This window comes from Lithobates pipiens, unplaced genomic scaffold (assembly GCF_037356315.1).
Source record: "Lithobates pipiens isolate NorthernLeopardFrog02 unplaced genomic scaffold, aLitPip1_a1.2 Scaffold_19, whole genome shotgun sequence".
Lineage (NCBI taxonomy): Eukaryota > Metazoa > Chordata > Amphibia > Anura > Ranidae > Lithobates > Lithobates pipiens.
In genome coordinates, this window is record NW_027507764.1 from 538,009,593 (window position 1) to 538,019,307 (window position 9,715).

At 42.1% G+C, this 9,715-nt stretch overlaps 1 long non-coding RNA gene across 1 annotated transcript; it reads right to left on the reverse strand.

The window, feature by feature from the left end:
- Positions 1 to 366: 366 nt before the first annotated feature.
- On the reverse strand, positions 367 to 7,092 carry LOC143997564 (uncharacterized). Its single transcript, XR_013277706.1, has 2 exons — positions 6,560 to 7,092; positions 367 to 2,714 (listed from the first exon to the last, which is right to left on the reverse strand). It is a non-coding gene; the product is annotated as an uncharacterized LOC143997564 (long non-coding RNA).
- Positions 7,093 to 9,715: the final 2,623 nt, after the last annotated feature.

The following is a 9,715-nucleotide window of genomic DNA, read 5'->3' on the forward strand; positions in this document are numbered from 1 at the left end:
CCAGAAGATTTTCCCCTTTAATGACCAGGCCATTTTGTGTGATACAGCACTGCGTCAATTTAACTGACAATTTTACGGTCGTGCGACGCTGTACCCAAATAAAATCAATGTCCTTTTTTTTCCACAAATAGAGCTTCTTTTGGTGGTATTTGATCACCTCTCTGTTTTTTATTTTTTGTGCTATAAACAAAAAAATTGACAATTTTGAAAAAAACCAACAAACGGTATTTTAATCTTTTTGCAATAATACATATATAATAAATGTTAGGTTGCTCGTCTTCTGTAAGTAACCCCTGGTAGCCTAGGCTAGGATTGAAGAGCGGAGGTCCCTTTCACCGGTGGACAAAACATTACACATACACGCTATTGTACGTGAATAATGAATGTGCCTATTGAAGCACACACAACAATTTTATTTAGTTTGAACAGAAGGACAGCCCTGTGGTTTAACCAATCAGGTAATTCATACATACATCGACATTTTTCTTAAACTCATGACATTATCTAAGTCAAAGGTGAAATACAGTCTTCTGATAGTTATCTCGTCATTTCAACATCTGCTGACTGACCATATTCTTGCGTAACCAGTCCTATCTTAGCTTTGTACCTCTTACCGCAGACAGATGCATCCTAATATGTCAACATCTTGCATCTTAATTCTGAACTTAGTGAAATGCACGCCTAAGCATATTATCTTAGACCTTTAACCTAGTACCGTATATCTTTTGGCAACCTTAATAAGTATTCCCTTATAATCCTTCCTTTGATCATTCTGTGATTTACATAATGATCATTCCTTTTCTAATTTAATAGCACAGGCTTCATACTCCGAACCCTTGTGCTCTTGGTTTCTATACCATACCGTTGGATCCTTAACAATGGAAGTGAGTTTCAGATCCTTCGGAGCGACCGTGTTTCCCTTTTTACATAAACATTTGATTATCTTATAACAGGCATATAAAAATAGAATGAAGAGAATCACAGTGACAATTGTCATGGCAGCATTTCGGAGCCAAGATATTAATCCCCCAAAACTAAAACTGCTCGAGAAGGGATCCCAGTTTTTTCCTATGTTCCTTGCCTCTTTCTGTAGTTTATTTACCTCTTCCCTGTGTTGGGCAATAACGTCATAGTAGTCTGGGACTTCGATGCTGGTATTATGAATCCAGGTACAGCACTCATAATCCTCAGTAGTCTCACAGAGGCCAGTAAGGGCTGCACTCATACTTTCTATAGCCAACTCATGTAGTTCTAGTTGCTTCCTAATTGCCCTAGTTTCTAGATTTAGTTTGGTTATGTCATCAGAATTTTCCTCCAGAATCTCATCAATTATGCCAGTGTAATTATTTAATCTTTTCATTAGGTCAATTCCCCACCCTGTCCAGGAAGGGAACCATGCCCAGGCCATATCTTTTTCTAAAAACAATTCTCGTTTATTACGGTGTCTAAGGGGATATCTAGGATGCATGCTGGCTTCAAGGAGGTGACTTCCCTTGTTATCCCCTAATACCCCCATGATAGGAACCAGGGCTGCAAGGTAACACCACCCCTGGGGTTTGGTTGGGATCCAGGGGTGACAGAGTTTGCCGCAGCATATATATATGGTATTTCCTAGAGCTAGGGGTCGTTTATGGAACACGTTCCTAAGAGTATCAGAAAGGCCAGAGAGCACCAGTATTGACATTAATTGGTGTATTGTAGTCTTGGTACTGGAGCTAAGAAAGTCTAAAAAGGTGGCATTTAGGGTGGGATCTGAAGTATGGAAGAAAGAAGGACTGTTAAATGATGTCATTGAAATGTTAAGTTTTGCTTGTTTGCAAACCTCGGCTCCATCTGTGGTGTTTCCCAGTCGGAAACACCAGTCTGGGAAGTGGCTTCTACCTATAATTTGGAAAGTGAGGGTTTTATTTGGACGGGTCCTAGTAACATTCGTTAGGATGATAGGGGGTGTTCCATTAAGGAGGGGGGTAAAATTCAAGGGGACTGCCATGAGAGGGATTCTAGCTGTACTGGGATGTAGCTTGCTGCAAATCCAGCATTTCTCAAAACCAGATTTTTGAGCATAGCTATATTTGAATTTTAGTAGTAACATCTTGTTAGTCAGTCCCTTAGGTGACTCATTAACGGGTACAATACTTCTACTATGTCTTTGGCCGGGGGTATTATTCATCTTAGGTGGTCCACATATCCCTTTTAATAGACCTAAGTCTTCTGGATGATATATACAGTTGGCTATAAACCATGTGGGCAGGAATACAAATAGTACCAGACTACCCCAAAGGCATACAGCCTTCCCTGACACTGATGGAGAAAGCATCTTTGTTTTTTTTTAAAGTTCTGATTATTTGTTATCTAAGAGTTCTGTTCTTCTTCTTCGTTTCTCATCCCGGCAGTTGTTGGCTCTGTTTTGTCCTTTTGAGGGGGTGTGGGATCTTCCAGGGAAATTTGTTCTATGCCTCTCTGAACTTCTTGTAGATCTTGTTCTTGGGAGTTGCTGCTCTCTGTCACTGCCAGGGGCTCTGGAGTCGAGGGAAGCTGGGGACACTTTTTAAGACGGCTGGCGCGGATCCAGGTGTTTCCTAGGTCTGTTAACACTGCGGTCCTGGATACCTTTTCCACCTTCCATGGTCCTGAGAAAGCCGGTCCGATACTCTTTCTTTGTGCTAATTGTTTGATCAGCACTTTATCCCCAGGGATGAAGGGATGCGTTGGTTCTGTGGGAAGAGGGAAAAAAGGTGACAGAAACTTGTTCGTTCATTTCATGAAGCATACTTACCAGGTTTTTCACGTACATTTCCTGTTGGGAATAAATGTCAATATCAGTGTCTTGGTCTAATGGGGGTAATTCTATGTTTGCGGGGATTCCCATGAGGACCTCAAAGGGTGATAATTTTGTTCTTGCATGTGGATCTTCCCCTCTTTTGACCACAGACCCTCTGGGTCTTTGGTCAAGCCAGCCTTCACCCAATACAAGACATCTTCCTCAGTGGCTAATGATTGCATTTGTGCCACTACAGATTTAAAGTTAGGACAGGTGAAATGATCCTTAAAGTACATGGACGTGGGGGTGGGCTCCTGGGTGGAGGACTGGGCTGCCTTTTTCGCTTCTCGGTCAGCTAAAGCATTTCCCTTGGAAAGTTTGCTATTATCTGAAGAATGTGCTTTTACTTTAATTATTGCCACCTCTTTTGGGAGCAAAATAGCCCGAAGAAGTGCCTCAATCTGGGTAGCATTGGAAATAGGTTTATTATCCGCTGTTTTAAAACCTCTTTTAGCCCATATTACTCCGAAGTCATGCACCACCCCAAATGCATATCTACTGTCAGTGTAAATGTTCACCTTCTTATCTGTAAATAAAATGCAGGCCCTGGTGAGGGCTTCCAGTTCAGCCACCTGAGCCGAAGAGGGGGGCAGTGGTTTGGCTTCTAATACCTTGTTTGGCAACTGGACTATTGCATATCCTGTTTGGAAGGTGGAATCAGAGGGACGGGAGCAACTACCGTCCACAAAAACATCGTCTGCATTGGTAATCGGTACGTCGGTGAGGTCTGGTCTTGGTGATGTGATAGACTCCACTCGTGTTATACAGTCATGAAACTGGTCTGGGTCTTGTGGTAGGCGTAACATGGAGTGCAAGAGACGGACGGCAGGGTTGTTGGCGGGAACATATTTGAGAGACAGATTGTCTGTGTTCATGAGGGAAATCTCATATCCGCTGAGTCTTTGTGAGGTCATGTGTTGGGTGTTCATGTTCTGTATGAGGTGGGTGACAGAATGTGTGGTGTAAAGTGTCATCGGGTGTCCCAAGACCATCTTGTTGGCATCTTGTACGGCCATAGCACAGGCGGCTAAATTCTGAAGGCATGATGGCATGCCTTGAACCTGAAGGGGGAGTTTTTTAGATAGGTAGGAGACAGGGCGGTAGCCTGTTCCATGCTGTTGTGTTAGCACGGCGGCAAAAGAGCTTCCTGAAACTACACAGTACAGCTGAAAAGCTTTACCATAGTCTACCAATCCCAGGGCGGGAGCATTTGACAGACTGTTTAATAGAGCTTGAAAAGCTTGTAGTCTGTCTTCAGTCCAATCTATTAATTTAGGGGCTGTCGAGCCAGTAGCCTCTCTTAGGATACTATCATAATGAGAACAGTCAGGGATCCATTGGCGGCAATATACAATTGCACCCAAAAATGAGAGTAGGGCGGCCTTGTCTTTTGGCGGACTGAGAGCTTGTAGGGCTGCGGCACGTTTGGGGGACACTAGCCTTGTCCCTTCCTTTAGAATGCACCCTAGGTATTCTACCTGTGGCTGGCACCATTGTATTTTCTTCCTTGAGGCTAGATGCCCGGCGTGAGCTAGGTGTTGTAACAGTGATGTTGAATCGACCGCACATTCTTCAGCAGTTTGACTGCACAGGAGCAAGTCGTCCACATACTGTATCAGTACCGACCCTCGCTCAGATGTCCAAGACTTGACAGTCTCGTTGAGTACCATAGAGAAGGCGGCTGGACTGTCTACATACCCTTGCCAGGTTAGTTGGCCCCCGGCCCAGGAGAAAGCAAACATAGGTTGGGCTTCCTCTGCAATGGGAATGCTAAAGAAAGCATTCGCTAAATCAATTACTGTGTAGCATAGAGAGTCTGCCGGTATGCATGAGAAAATAAAAGTGATGTCTGAGACTAGGGGTGGGAGGGGAATCACTTGTTTGTTTACTGCTCTGAGGTCTTGGACGAGTCTCCACTCGCCACTGGCCTTCTTTACAGGGTAAATGGGTGTGTTCCAGGGACTGATGATTGGTCTCAGGATACCTTTTGATATGTAATCATTAATTTGAGGGGAGATGCCTTTGACTTTCTCTGGGGGTAGGGGATACTGTTTTTGATATTGTATCCCTGCATCTGACCGCATTTGGGGTGCATATGGTGTGCAATTAATAAAGCCCACACTACCTTTGTTTTCTGCCCAAATTGAGTGATGGTCAAGGGAGGAAGGTATCATTAGAAAGAAACTCCTGTGTGCATGTCTTTTTGGGAACCCTCTGTGTGCATGTCGCTTAGGGCCATGTAAGTCACATAATGGTGAACTAGCGGTAAGGGAACCTTCTTTATTAAACTTAATGGTAATACACAGTTGTGCCAAGAGGTCCCGTCCCATACGGGGCACAGGGCATGAGGACAAGACGGCAAAAGTTTGGGTACATAATTTCTGTCCTTCTGGAGTGGCTACAGTCAGTGGTGGAGTGATGGGATGGGTGACAGGTGTCCCATTAATACCAACAGAGTTTCCCTCGGTGCATTATTTGTGGCTGTGTAGGATATTGGGGTAGTGGTTGACGAGGGTTCTGGTATGGCAGATAACGGGGATACTGTGGGCGGGTCTGGGGGTTAAATCCCCTGCCTCTGCCTCTTGCTCTAATCTGTCCAGTCCTATAAGGGCACTGGGATTTCCAATGTCCTTGCTGTCCACAATTGCCTATATTTTCCAAGGCATTTGTTCCATGCACAGAAACAATCCTTCATGTATTGTGGGTCAGCCCCTTTGCAGGGAGGATAAGAATGCTTATGTACCTGACAAATTTTACTGACTTCTTGCCAGTCTTCCTCAGTACAAGGACCATATGGCCCTGGGTCATGTATCCCCAATTGCTGACACCTTTCTCGGACTTGTGTCCAAAATGGTTCTACCTGGGGGCCAGGGATCATATTACTGACAAATTCATAGGGTGATGGGGTGGCCATGGCTTGGGTTGCTGCAGAATTCCCCATCTAGTAGTCTGGGCAGTGTGTGTCTAGTGGCAGGACACAGGTGATAACACCCGGTTTGTCCAACAATCCGGTCTCTGGTCTGGGAGTAGGATCCCTGATCTTTTTTGGGGCAGATGGACTTATATAAAAACTATGAAGATTCACCCTTAATATATGATAAAGGGTAAATTTTTCCTGGTGGCGGGATATACCCCTCTTACACCAAGTCTGCAAGAGAACCCCCCTGGTCTGGTGGTCAGTAAAATCCACTTGTCATCTATTCTTAGGAAGAGTAGACCTAACGTGCAATGGGGGCAGGCGGATACTATGTCACTACAAGAGGGCTCCTTATATTCTGCACTTATTTAAACAACAACAATTATTTTCCTTATACTCTATATTAAAACTTATACTCTATATACTTACACGTGTACCTAGAGAGAAACAGACATATTCTTAATATACTTTAAGACATGACATAACCGTATTGCAATACATTTATCAATTTATAGTGCACTTTTTTAAAAAAAATTTCAAATGGGCGTCCACTCCACCAATCCCTTTGTCACGGGCGTAATCTACTACTTCCCGTGTTAAAAATACTATCACCAATAGTTTTAAGTCAGACCAACCTAGTCGGACTCCCCTAAACCTATAAATTCCTTGCGAGCCCTTTTCACCTCCCGAGTGACCAGCCTAGTCCATCGCGAAGGCACAGTTACTTCTTTTAATTTTAAACTAAGTTCGTAGCGGCCGCCCGGACAGAGTAAGTGTTTACACCATTCACCAATCAGGTAAAAAAGAGTAAAGTGACTTACCTGTCGCAAGACGAGACGAACCCCACTTTGCTGGTACCAAAACTGTTAGGTTGCTCGTCTTCTGTAAGTAACCCCTGGTAGCCTAGGCTAGGATTGAAGAGCGGAGGTCCCTTTCACCGGTGGACAAAACATTACACATACACGCTATTGTACGTGAATAATGAATGTGCCTATTGAAGCACACACAACAATTTTATTTAGTTTGAACAGAAGGACAGCCCTGTGGTTTAACCAATCAGGTAATTCATACATACATCGACATTTTTCTTAAACTCATGACATTATCTAAGTCAAAGGTGAAATACAGTCTTCTGATAGTTATCTCGTCATTTCAACATCTGCTGACTGACCATATTCTTGCGTAACCAGTCCTATCTTAGCTTTGTACCTCTTACCGCAGACAGATGCATCCTAATATGTCAACATCTTGCATCTTAATTCTGAACTTAGTGAAATGCACGCCTAAGCATATTATCTTAGACCTTTAACCTAGTACCGTATATCTTTTGGCAACCTTAATAAGTATTCCCTTATAATAAATATCCCATTTTTTTTTATCCCATACATTTTTTCATCGGTTTAGGCCAATATATATTCTTCTACATATTTTTGGGAAAAAAAAATCGCAATAATCGTATATTGATTCGTTTACGCAAAAGTTATACCATCTAAAAAATAGGGAATAGATTTATGGCATTTTTTTTTTTTTTTTAAATAGTAATGGCGGTGATCAGCGACTTACAAGGCAGACTGCCATTCTGTCAGAGGGGAAGATGGAGATCTTGTGTTTCTGCTCAGCAGGAACACAAATCTCTGTCTTCCCCTAATCAGAGCAAACCCCACACAGTTATCAAGCACTCCCAGGGAACGCATTTAACCCTTTGATCGCCTCGGATGTTAACTCCTTCTCTCCCAGTGTCATTAGTACAGTGACAGTACTTTTTTTTAGCACTGATCACTGTATTATTGTCACTGGTCCCCAAAATGTCGCAGTTCCATAAAAAAATCCCTGATTACAGCCATTACTACTAATAAAAAAAATAAAAATAAAACGTCCATAAATTTACCCCATAGTTTGTAGATGCAATAACTTTTGCACAAACCAATCAATATACGCTTATTGGGATTTTTTTACCAAAAGTATGTAGCAGAATACATATTGGCCTAAATTGATGTAGAAAGTAGATTTTTTGCATTTTTTTATTGGGTATGTTTTACAACAGAAAGTAAAAAATATATATATATATTTTTCAAAATGTTCTCTCTTTTTTTGTTCATAGCACACAAAATAAAAACTGCAGAGGTGATCAAATACCAGCATATATAAATATAGGGTTTTTTTCCCAAAATGTTCTCTTTTTTTTTGTTTATAGCGCAAAAAATAAAAACCACAGAGGTGATCAAATACCAGCAAAAGAAAGCTTGATTTGTGGGAAAAAAAGGACATACATTTTATTTGGGTAAACCATCACACGACGGCACAATTGTTAGTTAAAGCAACGCAGTGCTGTATCGCAAAAAAAGACCTGGTCTTAACCACTTCTGGAACGTAAGTGGTTAAATGGGTAGATATGGAGTGGTAAAGCCGCAGTTCTACTGCTTGCATTTGCTGCCCCCCCCCCTGTAAAAGAGCCCTTAGTATTTAATAGGAATCAATTTATTAATCTGAAAATGATTAAATAGTTTATTGCAAAACACAAACATTTTGTAGTTAAATATTACATTAATTTATACAGATCTGTACCCCTGAGCTAGAGGAGGGACATTTGAGGAGGAAAATTGCTTATTTATTGTATGCAGAGCTCTTTTGTCATAAAGCCATACCTGTGCCCTGATATAAATAAACACAAAAGAATAAAGTTTCCCTGCTGCATTTCACTTGGTGTAAAGTGAAGGGTGAAGGTAAATAAAGACACCCTGTGCAGTGTAATCCGAAACACCCCCTATTAGTCTCTGGGTGTGATCCTCAAGACTCAAAACACATATTCAAAAAAAGAGGATAAGAGATCCACAAGATAGTCTCAATAAGAGGATAAGTTAAATTACAAAAATACACAGCATTATTGTTACTTAAATAAATAATCCATATCAAAAAAACCTCCACCACACCAGGGGTTCAAACTGACCCAGACCCTTTATTAGCTTTGTTGCCTTCTTTGTACTCGCTTCATTTCCAGTACATCCTTCCTGAGGACTGGTGCCCAGAACTGGACAGCATACTCCAGGTGAGGGCGGACCAAAGTCTTGTACAGTGGGAGAATTATCGTTTTATCTCTGGAGTTGATCCCCTTTTTAATGCATGCCAATATTCAGTTTGCTTTGTTAGCAGCAGCTTGGCTTTGCATGCCATTGCTGAGCCTATCATCTACTAGGACCCTCAGGTCCCTTTCCATCCTAGATTCCCCCAGAGGTTCTCCCCCCAGTGTATAGATTGCATTGATATTTTTGCCACCCAAATGCATTATTTTACATTTTTCTACATTGAACCTCATTTGCCATGCAGTTGCCCACCCCATTAATTTGTTCAGATCTTTTTGCAAGGTTTCCACATCCTGTGGAGAATGTATTGCCCTGCTTAGCTTAGTATTATCTGCAAATACAAAGATTGAACTGTTTACCCCATCCTCAAGTCATTTATGAACAAATTAAACAGGATTGGTCGCAGCACAGAACCCTGGGTGACCCCACTACCCACCCCTGACCATTCTGAGTACTCCCCATTTATCACCATCCTCTGAACTCGCCCTTGAAGCCAGTTTTCAATCCATGTACTGACCCTATGGCCCATGCCAATGGACCTTATTTTGTAGAGTAAATGTTAAAGGGGAACTGTGTCAAATGCTTTTGCAAAATCCAGATACACTACGTCTACAGGCCTTCCTTTATCTAGATTGCAACTCAAGTCCTCATAGAAGGTTAATAGATTGGCTTGGCAAGAATGATTCTTCATGAATCCATGCTGATTACTGCTAGTGATACCGTACTCATTACTAAAATCTTGTATATAGTCCCTTATCATCCCTTCTAAGCCCCTGTACACATGGTCGGAAATTTCGACAACCAAATCCGTCGGATTTTGTCCGTCGGATCTTGTCCGAAACTGTTGCATACACACGGTCGGACTAAGTTGTCGAAAAATCCGATCATTCAGAACGT